Source organism: Aegilops tauschii, chromosome 7 (assembly GCF_002575655.3).
Source record: "Aegilops tauschii subsp. strangulata cultivar AL8/78 chromosome 7, Aet v6.0, whole genome shotgun sequence".
Taxonomy (NCBI): Eukaryota; Viridiplantae; Streptophyta; class Magnoliopsida; order Poales; family Poaceae; genus Aegilops; species Aegilops tauschii.
Genome location: NC_053041.3, coordinates 79,974,294 through 79,996,789, shown reverse-complemented (window position 1 = coordinate 79,996,789; position 22,496 = coordinate 79,974,294). Strand labels below are relative to the sequence as shown.

The 22,496-nt window shown below is 48.0% G+C and overlaps 1 long non-coding RNA gene across 1 annotated transcript; it reads left to right on the top strand.

The window, feature by feature from the left end:
• The first annotated feature begins 917 nt into the window (after positions 1-917).
• LOC109768234 (uncharacterized) lies at positions 918-21,144 on the top strand. Its single transcript, XR_005764329.2, has 4 exons — positions 918-1,058; positions 2,187-2,277; positions 2,393-2,486; positions 20,738-21,144. It is a non-coding gene; the product is annotated as an uncharacterized lncRNA (long non-coding RNA).
• Positions 21,145-22,496: the final 1,352 nt, after the last annotated feature.

Below are 22,496 nucleotides of genomic sequence, written 5' to 3'. Positions count from 1 at the left end.
GTGTGCTGCCAGCCTGCCACGATGAATGCACGGTGGTGATGAGATAATAGAAAGCGTCTTTGCATCTAGCAAGTGGGAGTCATGCGCCGCCATGAGAAATTTCCGGCAGCGAGAGAAACATAGATCGGTCTCGCAGAAAGATAAAAAAAGGTGGAAGCCACGGACGGAGAACCAAAGTTGGCCATAGTTTTCTTGAGGGAGATATATAGGCATGGTCATCGTTTAGATGAGACCATCAATCCTTTTTTTCTCTTGGAGGAGAGGGTGGCTGGGTGCCAGGGAAGATCGAGAGGCATGGGTTAGCGACGATAAGCTGAACTGGCGTCGAGGAGATCGGAGGTAACACGGAGGGAATCGTCTTGGGTTCCCCTTTTTTTCCAACAAAACGAACTTGGATCCTATTTTTTTTACGAAGGATTAAGGCGACGTCTTTGGCATGGGTCGTTAGCTATTTTTTCCCTCAAAACAATCACGAGAGAGAGATGCTTACGTGACAGTTTTTTTTCATGTGGGAGATTGAGAAAATTAGGTCGTGAGGGAGATATACATGACTTTTTTTTCTTCAGCCCAAAATTATATGGTAGATTGCATCGTAATCTCTAGCATCCAACAACCTGGGAGGGTTTAGAAGTACAGTTTTGCTATTTCACATCTACTAGATGTGAAATAACTATCTCACATCTAAGTGCTTGACCGTCGGATCTCCGTTGTCTTTAGAAATCGTGCAAGTTGATCGTGACGCTCGCGCGCTCGTTCGCCTCGCGTTTGTCGCACGCTTCGGCCCGTGTCGGACGGTCACGTGAGATGTTTTGGGGCTGTTGTTGGGTTTTTGTTCGCGAGGTCGGGCTGGCGGCCCGTTTTGTTTGTCTCAGTAGTGGGCTTTGCTCAGTTGCCTCGCCTCCTCATCATAGCGCCGTTACATTTTTCTCTCGTGAAGGAGGGGGTCGCTCATGTTCATTTCCACCAGTCCAGTCGTTTTCCTCTCTGCCAGGCAGTGCTCCAGCCTCCAGGCGGCGGCGAGTTTGAGAGTGAGAAGGGAGGAGAGAGGCCCCAACGAAGTGAGTTTTCTTTCCTGCTGCTTTTTTCCCTTCTTGTTTGATTCTTTCTAGCGTGTCCTTTGTTTGTATCAATCCATCTAGGGTTTGCCCCCAATCTACAGATCTTGTGTAATTGTGAGGGGATTTCTTAGGGTTTAAAACAGAGATGGGGCGGGTAGACTTTGTGTCTAGAGTTTCAGTGGGATGGCAGGATTCTGTAGTTGTTTTTTGATCAATTGTGCTGTTAAATGATAGTTGCCCCCGTCTTCCTGTGCTTTTTGTGCAGACTTAATCCTTGTGGAGTTCATGTTTGTTTTGCGATTGCCATCAGTTTCTAGGGCAGGGGGGTTGATTTTTTTGCAGGTCTTCAATTTTTGTTATGGATGTGCATTGCATAGCACATCCTATACAGGGGGTCACCAAATAGAGATACATAATCTGGTTTTCCTGAACAATAAAGTTCAGTTAGTCCAGGCTGATCTCCACAATACATATGTATTTTGCTTTTCTTTGGATGAAGATGGTGTGTACAATAGGATCCTGATAGGTTTTTTTGTTTGAACATATGTATTCAAGCATCTCAAAGGTATAAGTAGTAATCAGTGCTATGTCACACCTGTGTCTGAATTTTTTTTTGTCCGGTGTGTTGAACATGAATTAAATGGATTCTGTAGTTCAGATCTGGTGAGATTGTATTTCTGAACTAGTATTTTTTTTTCTTTTTTCCTTTTTTTCTTTAAGTACTTTTTGACTGATAGAATGTAGTTCTGTACTGTAGTGAACACTTCTTTTTGTTTTTTCTGAGCTGGGTAGGAAATGGTGTGTTTTTTTAGTACAAATGGTGCACTTTCTGAACTTTAATCAGTTTGTGTCAGCATGTTTTTAGAAGTAATGTGGGCCATACATTGTTGTTCCCTTTTTGTTTTGGCAGGGATGGTGTTCACTATATTCCCTTTGCTTCACAAATATATCGAAATATGTGGTATCATGTTATGAATTTTGCTGGGGTAGTTTTGTGAGTCTATGATTTTGTAGTTTTTACGGTACTGCTATAATTCAAAGTTTTTTGTTGATTTTTTTCTGCGTGCAAACTGAATGTGGGAAAATGTCCCAAGGTCATTTTTTCTTTTCTTTAATTTTACCATGCAGGATGGTGTGCCCACTCTACCATTGATATTGCGAGAATGACGACCAGCAGAGCTTTGGCATATTCATCCGCGGCGGCTCTGAAGATTTAGCGGTATTTTTGTTTTTTCCTAAAACTTTTTTTGTCGAAATGTTTTTCCTCCCTTTTTTCAATATAAACCATTCTTACTAATTGTTTGACGTTTTTCTTTTTGTTTTGGTGTCAGCAGAACATCCCATGCAACTCGAGGGGTTTGACTTGGTGTTAGTAGCGCATCCCATGCAACGACCCCGGGTTCGACTCGAGGACGCGGGGGGCGGGGGGTTAGTTGCAAGTCAACCCTCGACTCGCAACTGCTGCCTTTTTTTTCCTTTTTTGTCGTTTGTATAGTCACCCTAGTTGGAAGTTGATTGCAGACTCGCAACTCAGGTCCCTAGCTGCAAGTCGACGCTCGACTCGCAACTTGGGATTTTTTCTTTTTTGTAGTTTGTATAGTTGCCCCCAGTTGCATGTTGACCCGGGCTCGTAACTCCGGGGGGGGGGGGGGGGGGGGGGGTGTCTTAGTAGCAAGTCAAGCATCGACTCGCAACTGCGACCCTTTTGTTGCAGTTTGTATAGTTTCCCAAGTTACAAGTTGATCGCAGACTCGCAACTCAGGGCCCTTTTCCTTTTTTGTAGTTTGTATAATTGCGCCAGTTGCAAGTTGACCCCGGACTCGCGTCTCGGGACCCCAGTTGCAAGTTAACACTCAACTTGCAAATTGGGGCCCTTTTCTTTTCTATAGTTTGTATAGATGCCCCAGTTACAAGTTGACCCTGAACTCGCAACTCAGGACCCAGTGCAAGACATCCAGACTCGCAACTGGGGCCCTTTTGTTTTCATAGTTTGTATAGGTGTGCCCATTTTCAAGTTGACCCCCGAACTCACAACTACGGAGGAGGAGGGGCCAGTTGCAAGTCTGACACACGACTCGCAACTAGGGGACATTTTTCTTTTTTTGTAGTTTTGTATAGTTGCCCAGTTGCAAGTTGACCCATGCTCACAACTCGGGGGCCCTCAGTTGCAAGTTGACCCCGGACTCACAACTCGGGACCCCACTTGCAATTCAACACTCAACTTGCAACTTGGGGCCCTTTTTCTTTTCTATAATTTGTATAATTGCCCAAGTTGCAAGTTGACCCTAGACTCGCAACTCATGGGCCCTAGTTGCAAGTCAACCCTTTGACTCACGATTGCGGCCCTTTTTTGTGGTTTGTATAGCCATCCAGTTGCAAGTTGATTGCAGACTCGCAATTCAGGAAGGGGGAGGGGCTAGTTGCAAGTCAACCCTCGACTCGCCATTACAAATTGACCCCGAAATCGCAACCGGGAAGGGGGCCAGATGCAAGTCAACCCTCCACTCACAATTGTGGCCCGTTTTCTTTTTTGTAGTTTGTATAGTCACCCCAGTTGCAACTTGACTGCAGACTCGCAACTCAGGTCCCTAGTTGCAAGTCGACACTCAACTTGCAACTTGCAGTCGTTTTATTTTTGTAGTTGGTATAGTTGCCCCAGTTGCAAGTAGACCCGGGCTCGCAACTCGGGAAGCCCTAGTTGCAAGTCGACACTGGATTCGCAACTGGGGCCCTTTCCTTTTTGTAGTTTGTACATTCGCCACGGTTTGCAATTTGACACTGGACTCGCAACTCGGGTTTTTTAATCATAGCTTTGTAGGTTTGTCCCTAGTTGCAAGTCAACCCTTTTGACTTACAACTTGAGCTCCGAGTTGCAAGTCCACCTTGGAGTCGCAACTGTGGCGGGGGGGCTCCTTTGATAGTTTTGTATAGTTGCCCCAGTCACTAGACATCACTCGACTCGCAACTAGGGCCCTTTTCTTTTTGTAGTTTGTATAGTCACACCCAGATGCAAGTTGATCCTAGACTCGCAACTCAGGGCCCTAGTTGCAAATCGACCCTCGACTCGCAACTCGCGGGGGGGGGGGGGGTTAGTTGCAAGTCAACCCTCGACTCGCAACTGGGACCCTTTTGTTGCAGTTTGTATAGTTTCCCAAGTTACAAGTTGATCGCAGACTCGCAACTCAGGGCCCTTTTCCTTTTTTGTAGTTTGTATAATTGCGCCAGTTGCAAGTTGACCCCGGACCCGCGTCTCGGGACCCCAGTTGCAAGTTAACACTCAACTTGCAAATTGGGGCCCTTTTCTTTTCTATAGTTTGTATAGATGCCCCAGTTACAAGTTGACCCTGAACTCGCAACTCAGGACCCAGTGCAAGACATCCCCAGACTCGCAACTGGGGCCCTTTTGTTTTCGTAGTTTGTATAGGTGTGCCCATTTTCAAGTTGACCCTCGAACTCACAACTACGGAGGAGGAGGGGCCAGTTGCAAGTCTGACACACGACTCGCAACTGGGGGACATTTTTCTTTTTTTGTAATTTTGTATAGTTGCCCAGTTGCAAGTTGTCCCGTGCTCACAACTCGGGGGCCCTCAGTTGCAAGTTGACCCCGGACTCCCAACTCGGGACCCCACTTGCAATTCAACAATCAACTCGCAACTTGGGGCCGTTTTTCTTTTCTATTATTTGTATCATTGCCCAAGTTGCAATTTGACCCTGGACTCGCAACTCATGGGCCCCAGTTGCAAGTCAACCCTTTGACTCACGATTGCGGCCCTTTTTCTTTTTTGTGTGGTTTGTATAGCCATCCAGTTGCAAGTTGATTGCAGACTCGCAATTCAGGAAGGGGGAGGGGCTAGTTGCAACTCAACCCTCGACTCGCCATTACAAATTGACCCCGAAATCGCAACCGGGAAGGGGGCCAGATGCAAGTCAACCCTCCACTCACAACTGTGGCCCCTTTTCTTTTTTGTAGTTTGTATAGTCACCCCAGTTGCAACTTGACCGCAGACTCGCAACTTAGGTCCCTAGTTGCAAGTCGACACTCAACTTGCAACTTGCGGTCGTTTTATTTTTGTAGTTGGTATAGTTGCCCCAGTTGCAAGTAGACCCGGGCTCGCAACTCGGGAAGCCCTAGTTGCAAGTCGACACTCGATTCGCAACTGGGGGCCCTTTCCTTTTTGTAGTTTGTACATTCGCCACGGTTTGCAATTTGACACTAGACTCGCAACTCGGGTTTTTTTATCATAGCTTTGTAGGTTTGTCCCTAGTTGCAAGTCAACCCTTTTGACTTACAACTTGAGCTCCGAGTTGCAAGTCCACCTTGGACTCGCAACTGTGGCGGGGGCGGGGGGGGGGGGGGGCTCCTTTGATAGTTTTGTATAGTTGCCCTAGTCGCTAGAAATCACTCGACTCGCAACTAGGGCCCTTTTCTTTTTGTAGTTTGTATAGTCACACCCAGATGCAAGTTGATCCTAGACTCGCAACTCAGGGCCCCAGTTGCAAATCGACCCTCGACTCGCAACTCGAGGGGGGAGGGTTAGTTGCAAGTCAACCCTCGACTCGCAACTGCTGCCTTTTTGTTTTCCTTTTTTGTCGTTTGTATAGTCACCCTAGTTGGAAGTTGATTGCAGACTCGCAACTCAGGTCCCTAGCTGCAAGTCGATGCTCGACTCGCAACTTGGGATTTTTTCTTTTTTGTAGATTGTATAGTTGCCCCCAGTTGCATGTTGACCCGGGCTTGTAACTCCGGGGGGGGTGTCTTAGTAGCAAGTCAAGCATCGACTCGCAACTGCGACCCTTTTGTTGCAGTTTGTATAGTTTCCCAAGTTACAAGTTGATCGCAGACTCGCAACTCAGGGCCCTTTTCCTTTTTTGTAGTTTGTATAATTGCGCCAGTTGCAAGTTGACCCCGGACTCGCGTCTCGGGACCCCAGTTGCAAGTTAACACTCAACTTGCAAATTGGGGCCCTTTTCTTTTCTATAGTTTGTATAGATGCCCCAGTTACAAGTTGACCCTGAACTCGCAACTCAGGACCCAGTGCAAGACATCCCCAGACTCGCAACTGGGGCCCTTTTGTTTTCGTAGTTTGTATAGGTGTGCCCATTTTCAAGTTGACCCTCGAACTCACAACTACGGAGGAGGAGGGGCCAGTTGCAAGTCTGACACACGACTCGCAACTGGGGGACATTTTTCTTTTTTTGTAGTTTTGTATAGTTGCCCAGTTGCAAGTTGACCCGTGCTCACAACTCGGGGGCCCTCAGTTGCAAGTTGACCCCGGACTCACAACTCGGGACCCCACTTGCAATTCAACAATCAACTCGCAACTTGGGGCCGTTTTTCTTTTCTATTATTTGTATCATTGCCCAAGTTGCAATTTGACCCTGGACTCGCAACTCATGGGCCCCAGTTGCAAGTCAACCCTTTGACTCACGATTGCGGCCCTTTTTCTTTTTTGTGTGGTTTGTATAGCCATCCAGTTGCAAGTTGATTGCAGACTCGCAATTCAGGAAGGGGGAGGGGCTAGTTGCAAGTCAACCCTCGACTCGCCATTACAAATTGACCCCAAAATCGCAACCGGGAAGGGGGCCAGATGCCAGTCAACCCTCCACTCACAACTGTGGCCCCTTTTCTTTTTTGTAGTTTGTATAGTCACCCCAGTTGCAACTTGACCGCAGACTCGCAACTTAGGTCCCTAGTTGCAAGTCGACACTCAACTTGCAACTTGCGGTCGTTTTATTTTTGTAGGTGGTATAGTTGCCCCAGTTGCAAGTAGACCCGGGCTCGCAACTCGGGAAGCCCTAGTTGCAAGTCGACACTCGATTCGCAACTGGGGGCCCTTTCCTTTTTGTAGTTTGTACATTCGCCACGGTTTGCAATTTGACACTAGACTCGCAACTCGGGTTTTTTTATCATAGCTTTGTAGGTTTGTCCCTAGTTGCAAGTCAACCCTTTTGACTTACAACTTGAGCTCCGAGTTGCAAGTCCACCTTGGACTCGCAACTGTGGCGGGGGCGGGGGGGGGGGGGCTCCTTTGATAGTTTTGTATAGTTGCCCTAGTCGCTAGAAATCACTCGACTCGCAACTAGGGCCCTTTTCTTTTTGTAGTTTGTATAGTCACACCCAGATGCAAGTTGATCCTAGACTCGCAACTCAGGGCCCCAGTTGCAAATCGACCCTCGACTCGCAACTCGCGGGGGGGGGGGGGGGGAGGGTTAGTTGCAAGTCAACCCTCGACTCGCAACTGCTGCCTTTTTGTTTTCCTTTTTTGTCGTTTGTATAGTCACCCTAGTTGGAAGTTGATTGCAGACTCGCAACTCAGGTCCCTAGCTGCAAGTCGATGCTCGACTCGCAACTTGGGATTTTTTCTTTTTTGTAGATTTTATAGTTGCCCCCAGTTGCATGTTGACCCGGGCTCGTAACTCCGGGGGGGGTGTCTTAGTAGCAAGTCAAGCATCGACTCGCAACTGCGACCCTTTTGTTGCAGTTTGTATAGTTTCCCAAGTTACAAGTTGATGGCAGACTCGCAACTCAGGGCCCTTTTCCTTTTTTGTAGTTTGTATAATTGCGCCAGTTGCAAGTTGACCCCGGACTCGCGTCCCGGGACCCCAGTTGCAAGTTAACACTCAACTGGCAAATTGGGGCCCTTTTCTTTTCTATAGTTTGTATAGATGCCCCAGTTACAAGTTGACCCTGAACTCGCAACTCAGGACCCAGTGCAAGACATCCCCAGACTCGCAACTCGGGCCCTTTTGTTCTCGTATTTTGTATAGGTGTGCCCATTTTCAAGTTGACCCCCGAACTCACAACTACGGAGGAGGAGGGGCTAGTTGCAAGTCTGACACACGACTCGCAACTGGGGGACATTTTTCTTTTTTTGTAGTTTTGTATAGTTGCCCAGTTGCAAGTTGACCCGTGCTCACAACTCGGGGGCCCTCAGTTGCAAGTTGACCCCGGACTCACAACTCAGGACCCCACTTGCAATTCAACACTCAATTCGCAACTTGGGGCCCTTTTTCTTTTCTATAATTTGTATCATTGCCCAAGTTGCAAGTTGACCCTGGACTCGCAACTCATGGGCCCCAGTTGCAAGTCAACCCTTTGACTCATGATTGCGGCCCTTTTTCTTTTTTGTGTGGTTTGTATACCATCCAGTTGCAAGTTGATTGCAGACTCACAATTCAGGAAGGGGGAGGGGCTAGTGGCAAGTCAACCCTCGACTCGCCATTACAAATTGACCCCGAAATCGCAACCGGGAAGGGGGCCAGATGCAAGTCAACCCTCCACTCACAACTGGGGCCCCTTTTCTTTTTTGTAGTTTGTATAGTCACCCCAGTTGCAACTTGACCGCAGACTCGCAACTCAGGTCCCTAGTTGCAAGTCGACACTCAACTTGCAACTTGCGGTCGTTTTATTTTTGTAGTTGGTATAGTTGCCCCAGTTGCAAGTAGACCCGGGCTCGCAACTCGGGAAGCCCTAGTTGCAAGTCGACACTCGATTCGCAACTGGTGGCCCTTTCCTTTTTGTAGTTTGTACATTCGCCACGGTTTGCAATTTGACACTAGACTCGCAACTCGGGTTTTTTTATCATAGCTTTGTAGGTTTGTCCCTAGTTGCAAGTCAACCCTTTTGACTTACAACTTGAGCTCCGAGTTGCAAGTCCACCTTGGAGTCGCAAATGTGGTGGGGGCGGGGGGGGGGGGGGGGCTCCTTTGATAGTTTTGTCTAGTTACCCCAATCGCTAGACATCACTCGACTCGCAACTAGGGCCCTTTTCTTTTTGTAGTTTGTATAGTCACGCCCAGATGCAAGTTGATCCTAGACTCGCAACTCAGGGCCCCAGTTGCAAATCGACCCTCGACTCGCAACTCGCGGGGGGGGGGGGGGAGGGTTAGTTGCAAGTCAACCCTCGACTCGCAACTGCTGCCATTTTGTTTTCCTTTTTTGTCGTTTGTATAGTCACCCTAGTTGGAAGTTGATTGCAGACTCGCAACTCAGGTCCCTAGCTGCAAGTCGATGCTCGACTCGCAACTTGGGATTTTTTTCTTTTTTGTAGATTGTATAGTTGCCCCCAGTTGCATGTTGACCCGGGCTCGTAACTCCGGGGGGGGGGGGGGTGTCTTAGTAGCAAGTCAAGCATCGACTCGCAACTGCGACCCTTTTGTTGCAGTTTGTATAGTTTCCCAAGTTACAAGTTGATGGCAGACTCGCAACTCAGGGCCCTTTTCCTTTTTTGTAGTTTGTATAATTGCGCCAGTTGCAAGTTGACCCCGGACTCGCGTCCCGGGACCCCAGTTGCAAGTTAACACTCAACTGGCAAATTGGGGCCCTTTTCTTTTCTATAGTTTGTATAGATGCCCCAGTTACGAGTTGACCCTGAACTCGCAACTCAGGACCCAGTGCAAGACATCCCCAGACTCGCAACTCGGGCCCTTTTGTTCTCGTATTTTGTATAGGTGTGCCCATTTTCAAGTTGACCCCCGAACTCACAACTACAGAGGAGGAGGGGCTAGTTGCAAGTCTGACACACGACTCGCAACTGGGGGACATTTTTCTTTTTTTGTAGTTTTGTATAGTTGCCCAGTTGCAAGTTGACCCATGCTCACAACTCGGGGGCCCTCAGTTGCAAGTTGACCCCGGACTCACAACTCGGGACCCCACTTGCAATTCAACACTCAACTTGCAACTTGGGGCCCTTTTTCTTTTCTATAATTTGTATAATTGCCCAAGTTGCAAGTTGACCCTAGACTCGCAACTCATGGGCCCTAGTTGCAAGTCAACCCTTTGACTCACGATTGCGGCCCTTTTTTGTGGTTTGTATAGCCATCCAGTTGCAAGTTGATTGCAGACTCGCAATTCAGGAAGGGGGAGGGGCTAGTTGCAAGTCAACCCTCGACTCGCCATTACAAATTGACCCCGAAATCGCAACCGGGAAGGGGGCCAGATGCAAGTCAACCCTCCACTCACAATTGTGGCCCGTTTTCTTTTTTGTAGTTTGTATAGTCACCCCAGTTGCAACTTGACTGCAGACTCGCAACTCAGGTCCCTAGTTGCAAGTCGACACTCAACTTGCAACTTGCAGTCGTTTTATTTTTGTAGTTGGTATAGTTGCCCCAGTTGCAAGTAGACCCGGGCTCGCAACTCGGGAAGCCCTAGTTGCAAGTCGACACTGGATTCGCAACTGGGGCCCTTTCCTTTTTGTAGTTTGTACATTCGCCACGGTTTGCAATTTGACACTGGACTCGCAACTCGGGTTTTTTTATCATAGCTTTGTAGGTTTGTCCCTAGTTGCAAGTCAACCCTTTTGACTTACAACTTGAGCTCCGAGTTGCAAGTCCACCTTGGAGTCGCAACTGTGGCGGGGGGGCTCCTTTGATAGTTTTGTATAGTTGCCCCAGTCACTAGACATCACTCGACTCGCAACTAGGGCCCTTTTCTTTTTGTAGTTTGTATAGTCACACCCAGATGCAAGTTGATCCTAGACTCGCAACTCAGGGCCCCAGTTGCAAATCGACCCTCGACTCGCAACTCGCGGGGGGGGGGGGGGGGGGGTTAGTTGCAAGTCAACCCTCGACTCGCAACTGGGACCCTTTTGTTGCAGTTTGTATAGTTTCCCAAGTTACAAGTTGATCGCAGACTCGCAACTCAGGGCCCTTTTCCTTTTTTGTAGTTTGTATAATTGCGCCAGTTGCAAGTTGACCCCGGACCCGCGTCTCGGGACCCCAGTTGCAAGTTAACACTCAACTTGCAAATTGGGGCCCTTTTCTTTTCTATAGTTTGTATAGATGCCCCAGTTACAAGTTGACCCTGAACTCGCAACTCAGGACCCAGTGCAAGACATCCCCAGACTCGCAACTGGGGCCCTTTTGTTTTCGTAGTTTGTATAGGTGTGCCCATTTTCAAGTTGACCCTCGAACTCACAACTACGGAGGAGGAGGGGCCAGTTGCAAGTCTGACACACGACTCGCAACTGGGGGACATTTTTCTTTTTTTGTAATTTTGTATAGTTGCCCAGTTGCAAGTTGTCCCGTGCTCACAACTCGGGGGCCCTCAGTTGCAAGTTGACCCCGGACTCCCAACTCGGGACCCCACTTGCAATTCAACAATCAACTCGCAACTTGGGGCCGTTTTTCTTTTCTATTATTTGTATCATTGCCCAAGTTGCAATTTGACCCTGGACTCGCAACTCATGGGCCCCAGTTGCAAGTCAACCCTTTGACTCACGATTGCGGCCCTTTTTCTTTTTTGTGTGGTTTGTATAGCCATCCAGTTGCAAGTTGATTGCAGACTCGCAATTCAGGAAGGGGGAGGGGCTAGTTGCAACTCAACCCTCGACTCGCCATTACAAATTGACCCCGAAATCGCAACCGGGAAGGGGGCCAGATGCAAGTCAACCCTCCACTCACAACTGTGGCCCCTTTTCTTTTTTGTAGTTTGTATAGTCACCCCAGTTGCAACTTGACCGCAGACTCGCAACTTAGGTCCCTAGTTGCAAGTCGACACTCAACTTGCAACTTGCGGTCGTTTTATTTTTGTAGTTGGTATAGTTGCCCCAGTTGCAAGTAGACCCGGGCTCGCAACTCGGGAAGCCCTAGTTGCAAGTCGACACTCGATTCGCAACTGGGGGCCCTTTCCTTTTTGTAGTTTGTACATTCGCCACGGTTTGCAATTTGACACTAGACTCGCAACTCGGGTTTTTTTATCATAGCTTTGTAGGTTTGTCCCTAGTTGCAAGTCAACCCTTTTGACTTACAACTTGAGCTCCGAGTTGCAAGTCCACCTTGGACTCGCAACTGTGGCGGGGGCGGGGGGGGGGGGCTCCTTTGATAGTTTTGTATAGTTGCCCTAGTCGCTAGAAATCACTCGACTCGCAACTAGGGCCCTTTTCTTTTTGTAGTTTGTATAGTCACACCCAGATGCAAGTTGATCCTAGACTCGCAACTCAGGGCCCCAGTTGCAAATCGACCCTCGACTCGCAACTCGAGGGGGGAGGGTTAGTTGCAAGTCAACCCTCGACTCGCAACTGCTGCCTTTTTGTTTTCCTTTTTTGTCGTTTGTATAGTCACCCTAGTTGGAAGTTGATTGCAGACTCGCAACTCAGGTCCCTAGCTGCAAGTCGATGCTCGACTCGCAACTTGGGATTTTTTCTTTTTTGTAGATTGTATAGTTGCCCCCAGTTGCATGTTGACCCGGGCTTGTAACTCCGGGGGGGGGGGTGTCTTAGTAGCAAGTCAAGCATCGACTCGCAACTGCGACCCTTTTGTTGCAGTTTGTATAGTTTCCCAAGTTACAAGTTGATCGCAGACTCGCAACTCAGGGCCCTTTTCCTTTTTTGTAGTTTGTATAATTGCGCCAGTTGCAAGTTGACCCCGGACTCGCGTCTCGGGACCCCAGTTGCAAGTTAACACTCAACTTGCAAATTGGGGCCCTTTTCTTTTCTATAGTTTGTATAGATGCCCCAGTTACAAGTTGACCCTGAACTCGCAACTCAGGACCCAGTGCAAGACATCCCCAGACTCGCAACTGGGGCCCTTTTGTTTTCGTAGTTTGTATAGGTGTGCCCATTTTCAAGTTGACCCTCGAACTCACAACTACGGAGGAGGAGGGGCCAGTTGCAAGTCTGACACACGACTCGCAACTGGGGGACATTTTTCTTTTTTTGTAGTTTTGTATAGTTGCCCAGTTGCAAGTTGACCCGTGCTCACAACTCGGGGGCCCTCAGTTGCAAGTTGACCCCGGACTCACAACTCGGGAACCCACTTGCAATTCAACAATCAACTCGCAACTTGGGGCCGTTTTTCTTTTCTATTATTTGTATCATTGCCCAAGTTGCAATTTGACCCTGGACTCGCAACTCATGGGCCCCAGTTGCAAGTCAACCCTTTGACTCACGATTGCGGCCCTTTTTCTTTTTTGTGTGGTTTGTATAGCCATCCAGTTGCAAGTTGATTGCAGACTCGCAATTCAGGAAGGGGGAGGGGCTAGTTGCAAGTCAACCCTCGACTCGCCATTACAAATTGACCCCGAAATCGCAACCGGGAAGGGGGCCAGATGCCAGTCAACCCTCCACTCACAACTGTGGCCCCTTTTCTTTTTTGTAGTTTGTATAGTCACCCCAGTTGCAACTTGACCGCAGACTCGCAACTTAGGTCCCTAGTTGCAAGTCGACACTCAACTTGCAACTTGCGGTCGTTTTATTTTTGTAGGTGGTATAGTTGCCCCAGTTGCAAGTAGACCCGGGCTCGCAACTCGGGAAGCCCTAGTTGCAAGTCGACACTCGATTCGCAACTGGGGGCCCTTTCCTTTTTGTAGTTTGTACATTCGCCATGGTTTGCAATTTGACACTAGACTCGCAACTCGGGTTTTTTTATCATAGCTTTGTAGGTTTGTCCCTAGTTGCAAGTCAACCCTTTTGACTTACAACTTGAGCTCCGAGTTGCAAGTCCACCTTGGACTCGCAACTGTGGCGGGGGCGGGGGGGGGGGGGGCTCCTTTGATAGTTTTGTATAGTTGCCCTAGTCGCTAGAAATCACTCGACTCGCAACTAGGGCCCTTTTCTTTTTGTAGTTTGTATAGTCACACCCAGATGCAAGTTGATCCTAGACTCGCAACTCAGGGCCCCAGTTGCAAATCGACCCTCGACTCGCAACTCGCGGGGGGGGGGGGGGGGGGAGGGTTAGTTGCAAGTCAACCCTCGACTCGCAACTGCTGCCTTTTTGTTTTCCTTTTTTGTCGTTTGTATAGTCACCCTAGTTGGAAGTTGATTGCAGACTCGCAACTCAGGTCCCTAGCTGCAAGTCGATGCTCGACTCGCAACTTGGGATTTTTTCTTTTTTGTAGATTTTATAGTTGCCCCCAGTTGCATGTTGACCCGGGCTCGTAACTCCGGGGGGGGTGTCTTAGTAGCAAGTCAAGCATCGACTCGCAACTGCGACCCTTTTGTTGCAGTTTGTATAGTTTCCCAAGTTACAAGTTGATGGCAGACTCGCAACTCAGGGCCCTTTTCCTTTTTTGTAGTTTGTATAATTGCGCCAGTTGCAAGTTGACCCCGGACTCGCGTCCCGGGACCCCAGTTGCAAGTTAACACTCAACTGGCAAATTGGGGCCCTTTTCTTTTCTATAGTTTGTATAGATGCCCCAGTTACAAGTTGACCCTGAACTCGCAACTCAGGACCCAGTGCAAGACATCCCCAGACTCGCAACTCGGGCCCTTTTGTTCTCGTATTTTGTATAGGTGTGCCCATTTTCAAGTTGACCCCCGAACTCACAACTACGGAGGAGGAGGGGCTAGTTGCAAGTCTGACACACGACTCGCAACTGGGGGACATTTTTCTTTTTTTGTAGTTTTGTATAGTTGCCCAGTTGCAAGTTGACCCGTGCTCACAACTCGGGGGCCCTCAGTTGCAAGTTGACCCCGGACTCACAACTCAGGACCCCACTTGCAATTCAACACTCAATTCGCAACTTGGGGCCCTTTTTCTTTTCTATAATTTGTATCATTGCCCAAGTTGCAAGTTGACCCTGGACTCGCAACTCATGGGCCCCAGTTGCAAGTCAACCCTTTGACTCATGATTGCGGCCCTTTTTCTTTTTTGTGTGGTTTGTATACCATCCAGTTGCAAGTTGATTGCAGACTCGCAATTCAGGAAGGGGGAGGGGCTAGTGGCAAGTCAACCCTCGACTCGCCATTACAAATTGACCCCGAAATCGCAACCGGGAAGGGGGCCAGATGCAAGTCAACCCTCCACTCACAACTGGGGCCCCTTTTCTTTTTTGTAGTTTGTATAGTCACCCCAGTTGCAACTTGACCGCAGACTCGCAACTCAGGTCCCTAGTTGCAAGTCGACACTCAACTTGCGACTTGCGGTCGTTTTATTTTTGTAGTTGGTATAGTTGCCCCAGTTGCAAGTAGACCCGGGCTCGCAACTCGGGAAGCCCTAGTTGCAAGTCGACACTCGATTCGCAACTGGTGGCCCTTTCCTTTTTGTAGTTTGTACATTCGCCACGGTTTGCAATTTGACACTAGACTCGCAACTCGGGTTTTTTTATCATAGCTTTGTAGGTTTGTCCCTAGTTGCAAGTCAACCCTTTTGACTTACAACTTGAGCTCCGAGTTGCAAGTCCACCTTGGAGTCGCAAATGTGGTGGGGGCGGGGGGGGGGGGGGGGCTCCTTTGATAGTTTTGTCTAGTTACCCCAATCGCTAGACATCACTCGACTCGCAACTAGGGCCCTTTTCTTTTTGTAGTTTGTATAGTCACGCCCAGATGCAAGTTGATCCTAGACTCGCAACTCAGGGCCCCAGTTGCAAATCGACCCTCGACTCGCAACTCGCGGGGGGGGGGGGGGGGGGGGAGGGTTAGTTGCAAGTCAACCCTCGACTCGCAACTGCTGCCATTTTGTTTTCCTTTTTTGTCGTTTGTATAGTCACCCTAGTTGGAAGTTGATTGCAGACTCGCAACTCAGGTCCCTAGCTGCAAGTCGATGCTCGACTCGCAACTTGGGATTTTTTTCTTTTTTGTAGATTGTATAGTTGCCCCCAGTTGCATGTTGACCCGGGCTCGTAACTCCGGGGGGGGGGGTGTCTTAGTAGCAAGTCAAGCATCGACTCGCAACTGCGACCCTTTTGTTGCAGTTTGTATAGTTTCCCAAGTTACAAGTTGATGGCAGACTCGCAACTCAGGGCCCTTTTCCTTTTTTGTAGTTTGTATAATTGCGCCAGTTGCAAGTTGACCCCGGACTCGCGTCCCGGGACCCCAGTTGCAAGTTAACACTCAACTGGCAAATTGGGGCCCTTTTCTTTTCTATAGTTTGTATAGATGCCCCAGTTACGAGTTGACCCTGAACTCGCAACTCAGGACCCAGTGCAAGACATCCCCAGACTCGCAACTCGGGCCCTTTTGTTCTCGTATTTTGTATAGGTGTGCCCATTTTCAAGTTGACCCCCGAACTCACAACTACAGAGGAGGAGGGGCTAGTTGCAAGTCTGACACACGACTCGCAACTGGGGGACATTTTTCTTTTTTTGTAGTTTTGTATAGTTGCCCAGTTGCAAGTTGACCCGTGCTCACAACTCGGGGGCCCTCAGTTGCAAGTTGACCCCGGACTCACAACTCAGGACCCCACTTGCAATTCAACACTCAATTCGCAACTTGGGGCCCTTTTTCTTTTCTATAATTTGTATCATTGCCCAAGTTGCAAGTTGACCCTGGACTCGCAACTCATGGGCCCCAGTTGCAAGTCAACCCTTTGACTCACGATTGCGGCCCTTTTTCTTTTTTGTGTGGTTTGTATACCATCCAGTTGCAAGTTGATTGCAGACTCGCAATTCAGGAAGGGGGAGGGGCTAGTTACAAGTCAACCCTCGACTCGCCATTACAAATTGACCCCGAAATCGCAACCGGGAAGGGGGCCAGATGCAAGTCAACCCTCCACTCACAACTGGGGCCCCTTTTCTTTTTTGTAGTTTGTATAGTCACCCCAGTTGCAACTTGACCGCAGACTCGCAACTCAGGTCCCTAGTTGCAAGTCGACACTCAACTTGCAACTTGCGGTCGTTTTATTTTTGTAGTTGGTATAGTTGCCCCAGTTGCAAGTAGACCCGGGCTCGCAACTCGGGAAGCCCTAGTTGCAAGTCGACACTCGATTCGCAACTGGTGGCCCTTTCCTTTTTGTAGTTTGTACATTCGCCACGGTTTGCAATTTGACACTAGACTCGCAACTCGGGTTTTTTTATCATAGCTTTGTAGGTTTGTCCCTAGTTGCAAGTCAACCCTTTTGACTTACAACTTGAGCTCCGAGTTGCAAGTCCACCTTGGAGTCGCAAATGTGGTGGGGGCGGGGGGGGGGGGGGCTCCTTTGATAGTTTTGTCTAGTTACCCCAGTCGCTAGACATCACTCGACTCGCAACTAGGGCCCTTTTCTTTTTGTAGTTTGTATAGTCACGCCCAGATGCAAGTTGATCCTAGACTCGCAACTCAGGGCCCCAGTTGCAAATCGACCCTCGACTCGCAACTCGCGGGGGGGGGGGGCGTTAGTTGCAAGTCAACCCTCGACTCGCAACTGCTGCCTTTTTGTTTTCCTTTTTGTCGTTTGTATAGTCACCCTAGTTGGAAGTTGATTGCAGACTCGCAACTCAGGTCCCTAGCTGCAAGTCGACGCTCGACTCGCAACTTGGGATTTTTTCTTTTTTGTAGTTTGTATAGTTCCCCCCAGTTGCATGTTGACCCGGGCTCGTAACTCCGGGGGGGGGGGGGGTGTCTTAGTAGCAAGTCAAGCATCGACTCGCAACTGCGACCCTTTTGTTGCAGTTTGTATAGTTTCCCAAGTTACAAGTTGATCGCAGACTCGCAACTCAGGGCCAGTTGCATGTTGACCCCGGACTCGCGTCTCGGGACCCCAGTTGCAAGTTAACACTCAACTTGCAAATTGGGGCCCTTTTCTTTTCTATAGTTTGTATAGATGCCCCAGTTACAAGTTGACCCTGAACTCGCAACTCAGGACCCAGTGCAAGACATCCCCAGACTCGCAACTGGGGCCCTTTTGTTTTCGTAGTTTGTATAGGTGTGCCCATTTTCAAGTTGACCCCCGAACTCACAACTACGGAGGAGGATGGGCCAGTTGCAAGTCTGACACACGATTCGCAACTGGGGGACATTTTTCTTTTATTGTAGTTTTGTATAGTTGCCCAGTTGCAAGTTGACCCGTGCTCACAACTCGGGGGCCCTCAGTTGCAAGTTGACCCCAGACTCACAACTCGGGACCCCACTTGCAATTCAACACTCAACTTGCAACTTGGGGCCGTTTTTCTTTTCTATAATTTGTATCATTGCCCAAGTTGCAAGTTGACCCTGGACTCGCAACTCATGGGCCCCAGTTGCAAGTCAACCCATTGACTCAAGATTGCGGCCCTTTTTCTTTTTTTTTGTGTGGTTTGTATAGCCATCCAGTTGCAAGTTGATTGCAGACTCGCAATTCAGGAAGGGGGAGCGGCTAGTTGCAAGTCAACCCTCGACTCGCCATTACAAATTGACCCTGAAATCACAACCGGGAAGGGGGCCAGATGCAAGTCAACCCTCCACTCACAACTATGGCCCCTTTTCTTTTTTGTAGTTTGTATAGTCACCCCAGTTGCAACTTGACTGCAGACTCGCAACTCAGGTCCCTAGTTGCAAGTCGACACTCAACTTGCAACTTGCGGTCGTTTTATTTTTGTAGTTGGTATAGTTGCCCCAGTTGCAACTGGGGGCCCTTTCCTTTTTGTAGTTTGTACATTCGCCACAGTTTGCAATTTGACACTGGACTCGTAACTCGGGTTTTTTTATCATAGCTTTGTAGGTTTGTCCCTAGTTGCAAGTCAACCCTTTTGACTTACAACTTGATCTCCGAGTTGCAAGTCCACCTTGGACTCGCAACTGTGGCGGGGGCGCGGGGGGGGGGGGGGGGGGGGGCTCCTTTGATAGTTTTGTGTAGTTGCCCCAGTCGCTAGACATCACTCGACTCGCAACTAGGGGACTTTTCTTTTTGTAGTTTGTATAGTCACACCCAGATGCAAGTTGATCCTAGACTCGCAACTCAGGGCCCCAGTTGCAAATCGACCCTCGACTCGCAACTCGGGTCCTTTTATTTTTGTAGTTTGTATAGTCACCCCAGTTGCAAGTTGGCCCCGGACTCGCAACTGAAGGGGGAGGCAATTTCTAGTCAATACTCAACTCGCAACTAGAGGGGGAACCAGTTGCAAGTCAACACTCGACTCGCAACTCGGGCCCCTTTTATTTTTGTAGTTTGTATAGTTGCCCTAGTTGCAAGTTGAGCCCGGACTCGCAACTCGGGGAGCCCTAGTTGCAAGTTAACCCTCGACTCAGAAACGGGGGCCTTCTTGTTTTCGTAGTTTGTATAGTCACCCCAGTTGCAAGTTGAGCTCGAGCTCGCAACTCGGGGAGCCCCAATTGCAAGTCAACCCTCGAATCGTAACCGGGGGGCCTTTTGTTTTTGTAGTTTGTATAGTCGCCCCAGTTGCAAGATAAGCCCGGACTCGCAACTCGGGGAGCCCTAGTTGCAAGTCAACCCTCAACTCGAAAATGGGGGCCCTTTTGTTTTTGTAGTTTGTATAGTCGCTCCAGTTGCATGTTGAGCCTGGGCTCGCAACTCGGGGAGCCTCAGTTGCAAGTCAACCCTCGACTCGCAACTGGGGACTTTTTTGTACTTGTATGTTGCCCCCAGTTGCAAGTCGATGCCTAACTTGCAACTCGAGTGCCCATTTGCAAGTCAACCTTCACCGCGCAACTTGGGAGGGGGGGGGGTAGCTTTTTATAGTTTGTAGGTTGCCCCCAGTTGCAAGTCGTCCCTTGACTTGCAACTCGAGGCCCTAGTTGACTTGCAAGTCGACATGCGAGCCACAACTAGGGGGCTTTGTTTTTTGTAGTTTTGTAGGTTGCCCCTAGTTGCAAGTTAACCCTTGACTTGCAACTCGAGGACCCAGTTGCAAGTTAAGCCTTGACTTGCAAGTGGGGACTTATTTTGTTCTTGTACATTGCCCTGGTTGCAAGTCGCCCCTTGACTTGCAACTCGAGTCCCCAGTTGTAAGTAAACCTTCAACTCACAACTCGGCTTGCAACTGGTCAAGTGATGGTCATCATCATCCACAGTTGCATCATTAGTCTCTTCAACATCATGCTCCACAATTTGATCATTGTTTTCTTCAGTGACAACAAGCACATTCACAAAAGCAGTTGTATCAGCATCTGAATCATCTCTGTCTAGATCATCTTCAATGGCATTGTCTTTAGCACACATCCCTAAAGCTTGCAAAAGGTTAGCACTAGGAGCTGGTACACCATCATTCCATGACAAAGCTTGCACAATTGAACCAGTCTTATCGGCACAATTCAAGTTGTTGTCCAGTTCGGAGTCACATTGTCTTCAAAATAGGTGCTCGAGGTAGGGATACTCAACTTAGATTGCTGACTCAAGTTTGAGGTTTGCCCTGTTATCATGAATGTTTCATTCTGCAACATTTTGCCCACAAACAACAAGAAGAAGTTTTATCTTCTTTTTTTGCAGGGGAAGAAGAAGTTTTTATCAGATACATATTTTTCTCCAAATGATTTTATAAAAACTGTTTTATCTATGTTAATAGAGAATCTACCTTTTTAGTTTTGCTTGTCAGTTTATTGATCATACGTCAGCACCAACAGGATAATGACTTGTGTGTGGTGAACCAAAATAGGCAGCCTGCACAACCAAAGCACAGATAAATTATTTTTGAAACTTCTTTTTTTACTCTCTACCTCAAATCAGCTTGTTCAGGTTGTTGATCATACCTCAGCACCAACAGGATAGCAATTTGTGTGTGTTGAACCCAAATAGGCAGCCTACTAACACAAACAAAATGAAGTCATTTTGAAACATCTTTTTTTCTAGCAACCACAAAACAGCTTCATTGTTACCCTCCTGTGTATTAGTACAGACCTCGGAATCAGCAACAAGTAGCGCTTGTGTATATGACATTTTCATGCCCAAACCTTCATTCAATGCCCCTGCCTGTATTTTTTTTGGGTTCAAGTTTGATTTAGGTATAGTTCATAAATACTGTAAAACAGAGAACACATTATTTTTCTTGTTCTACCAAAGCACTTTACTGACTTTTTTTACAACAAAAACCTTACAAACTGTTGCTGCTGCAGGAGGGCCAACATGCTGACCAGCCGGAGGAATCAGTGTGCTAGTCCCAACAGCCGGATGAATGCTGTTGTTGCAAACTCATGAACCTGAGGGGGAAATGAGTAAGGGGGATACATCGGCAGCAAACGTGCTCCACTGTTCAAACATTGCTACTGGATATTGACTGCATAGGCTGCAATCAAAATAGAACAATAAGTTTTCTGTTTTTTGTTCCATGTAAATTATTGAGCAATGTTTTCTCTTTGATTTTCCATAAATCTTGCCTGAGTCCCAATGTAGTCCCCTGTATAGTTATCTTCATGACCTATAGTCAAGAGTTCCAAAATGAATAATTATGATGTTCACAATCTTTTCTTTTGTCTATGCTACAAATTTTGAATATCATGCTTCATAGAAATGTTCTCACTCATATGTGTGTTTCTGATCAAAGATATTTTAGTACCTTTTTATTGTTCAACAATTTTTGGCTGGCATTTGTTCTAGTCAGGCCTATGATTCTTTGATCAGGCTGTCGATAGAAATATTCAGTAAGCCAGCTTTGGTGGCAATGTTTTGCTGTAGCAAAACTGTAAGTATTTTTTGTGCAGCTAGATTCGTACTGTTAGTTATTTTTCTCACATGCTTGTTTCAGTCAAAAGAGATGCCTTCTTTTTGTTAGTTCTCACGTGGATACTTCAAACACTTCCTAAGTGCACGAGGCACCTCTGTTCGTGCAGCAAAGCGCCTCTGTTTTTTTTTCTTTTTTTTGGCAACAAGGCCTAGATGTTGGTGCAGTTTTTTTTGACAAACAAAGAGACACAGAAATGCAAAGCCCATTAAAAACGTTTAAGGCCCGTGGCAGCGACAAAACAAACAGACCGCACAAACAAACACGCCTGGATGTTGGGATCGGGAGGAAGGGATCGTAGTTGTCAACGGGGAGGGCTACAATTCAGGATGATGTCATCTTAGATGTGACATAGACAAACCCTCAGAAGTAATAGAACGATCAGATTTTCCATCTTTTTGTCTTTTTGAGGAAACGTAGAGAGTCCAAGGTGAATACGACACACAACAATCTCGTGACCAGCCCAAAAATCAGTTTTTTTTCTCATGAACCCAGGAAAAATTCGGAAGATCTAGACCGTAATAATTAGGTCCCATGAGATTAACGGCTCTTAATTACTGATTAACGTGGGATTTTTTAGGGAGTCTGTAATTAGTATAGGTATAGGAAAAATTCGGAAGATCTAGACCGTAATAATTAGGTCCCACGAGATTAACGGCTCTTAATTACTGATTAACATGGGATTTTTTAGGGAGTCTGTAATTAGTATAGGTATAGATAGATTGGGGACGCGACGTCCTCGACCTATTCTCAAACTTTAAATAGGTAGGATGGCGCGGCTGCTTCGGTGAGCCATGCCACGGAATCGGGTGCTCCAAGTGGGCCATTTTTGGTAAGCAGAACTGGCGATGCGGGATGAACCGGAAGCCGGGTTACGGTGCCCAACTGCGCGCTAACCTAGAACCCACAAAGGGTGTTGGTCGATTAAGACAGCAGGACGGTGGTCATGGAAGTCGAAATCCGCTAAGGATTGTGTAACAACTCACCTGCCGAATCAACTAGCCCCGAAAATGGATGGCGCTGAAGCGTGCGACCCACACGTAGCCATCTGGGCGAGCGCCATGCCCCGATGAGTAGGAGGGCGCGGCGGCCGCTGCAAAACACGGGGCGTGAGCCCGGGCGGAGCGGCCGTCAGTGCAGATCTTGGTGGTAGT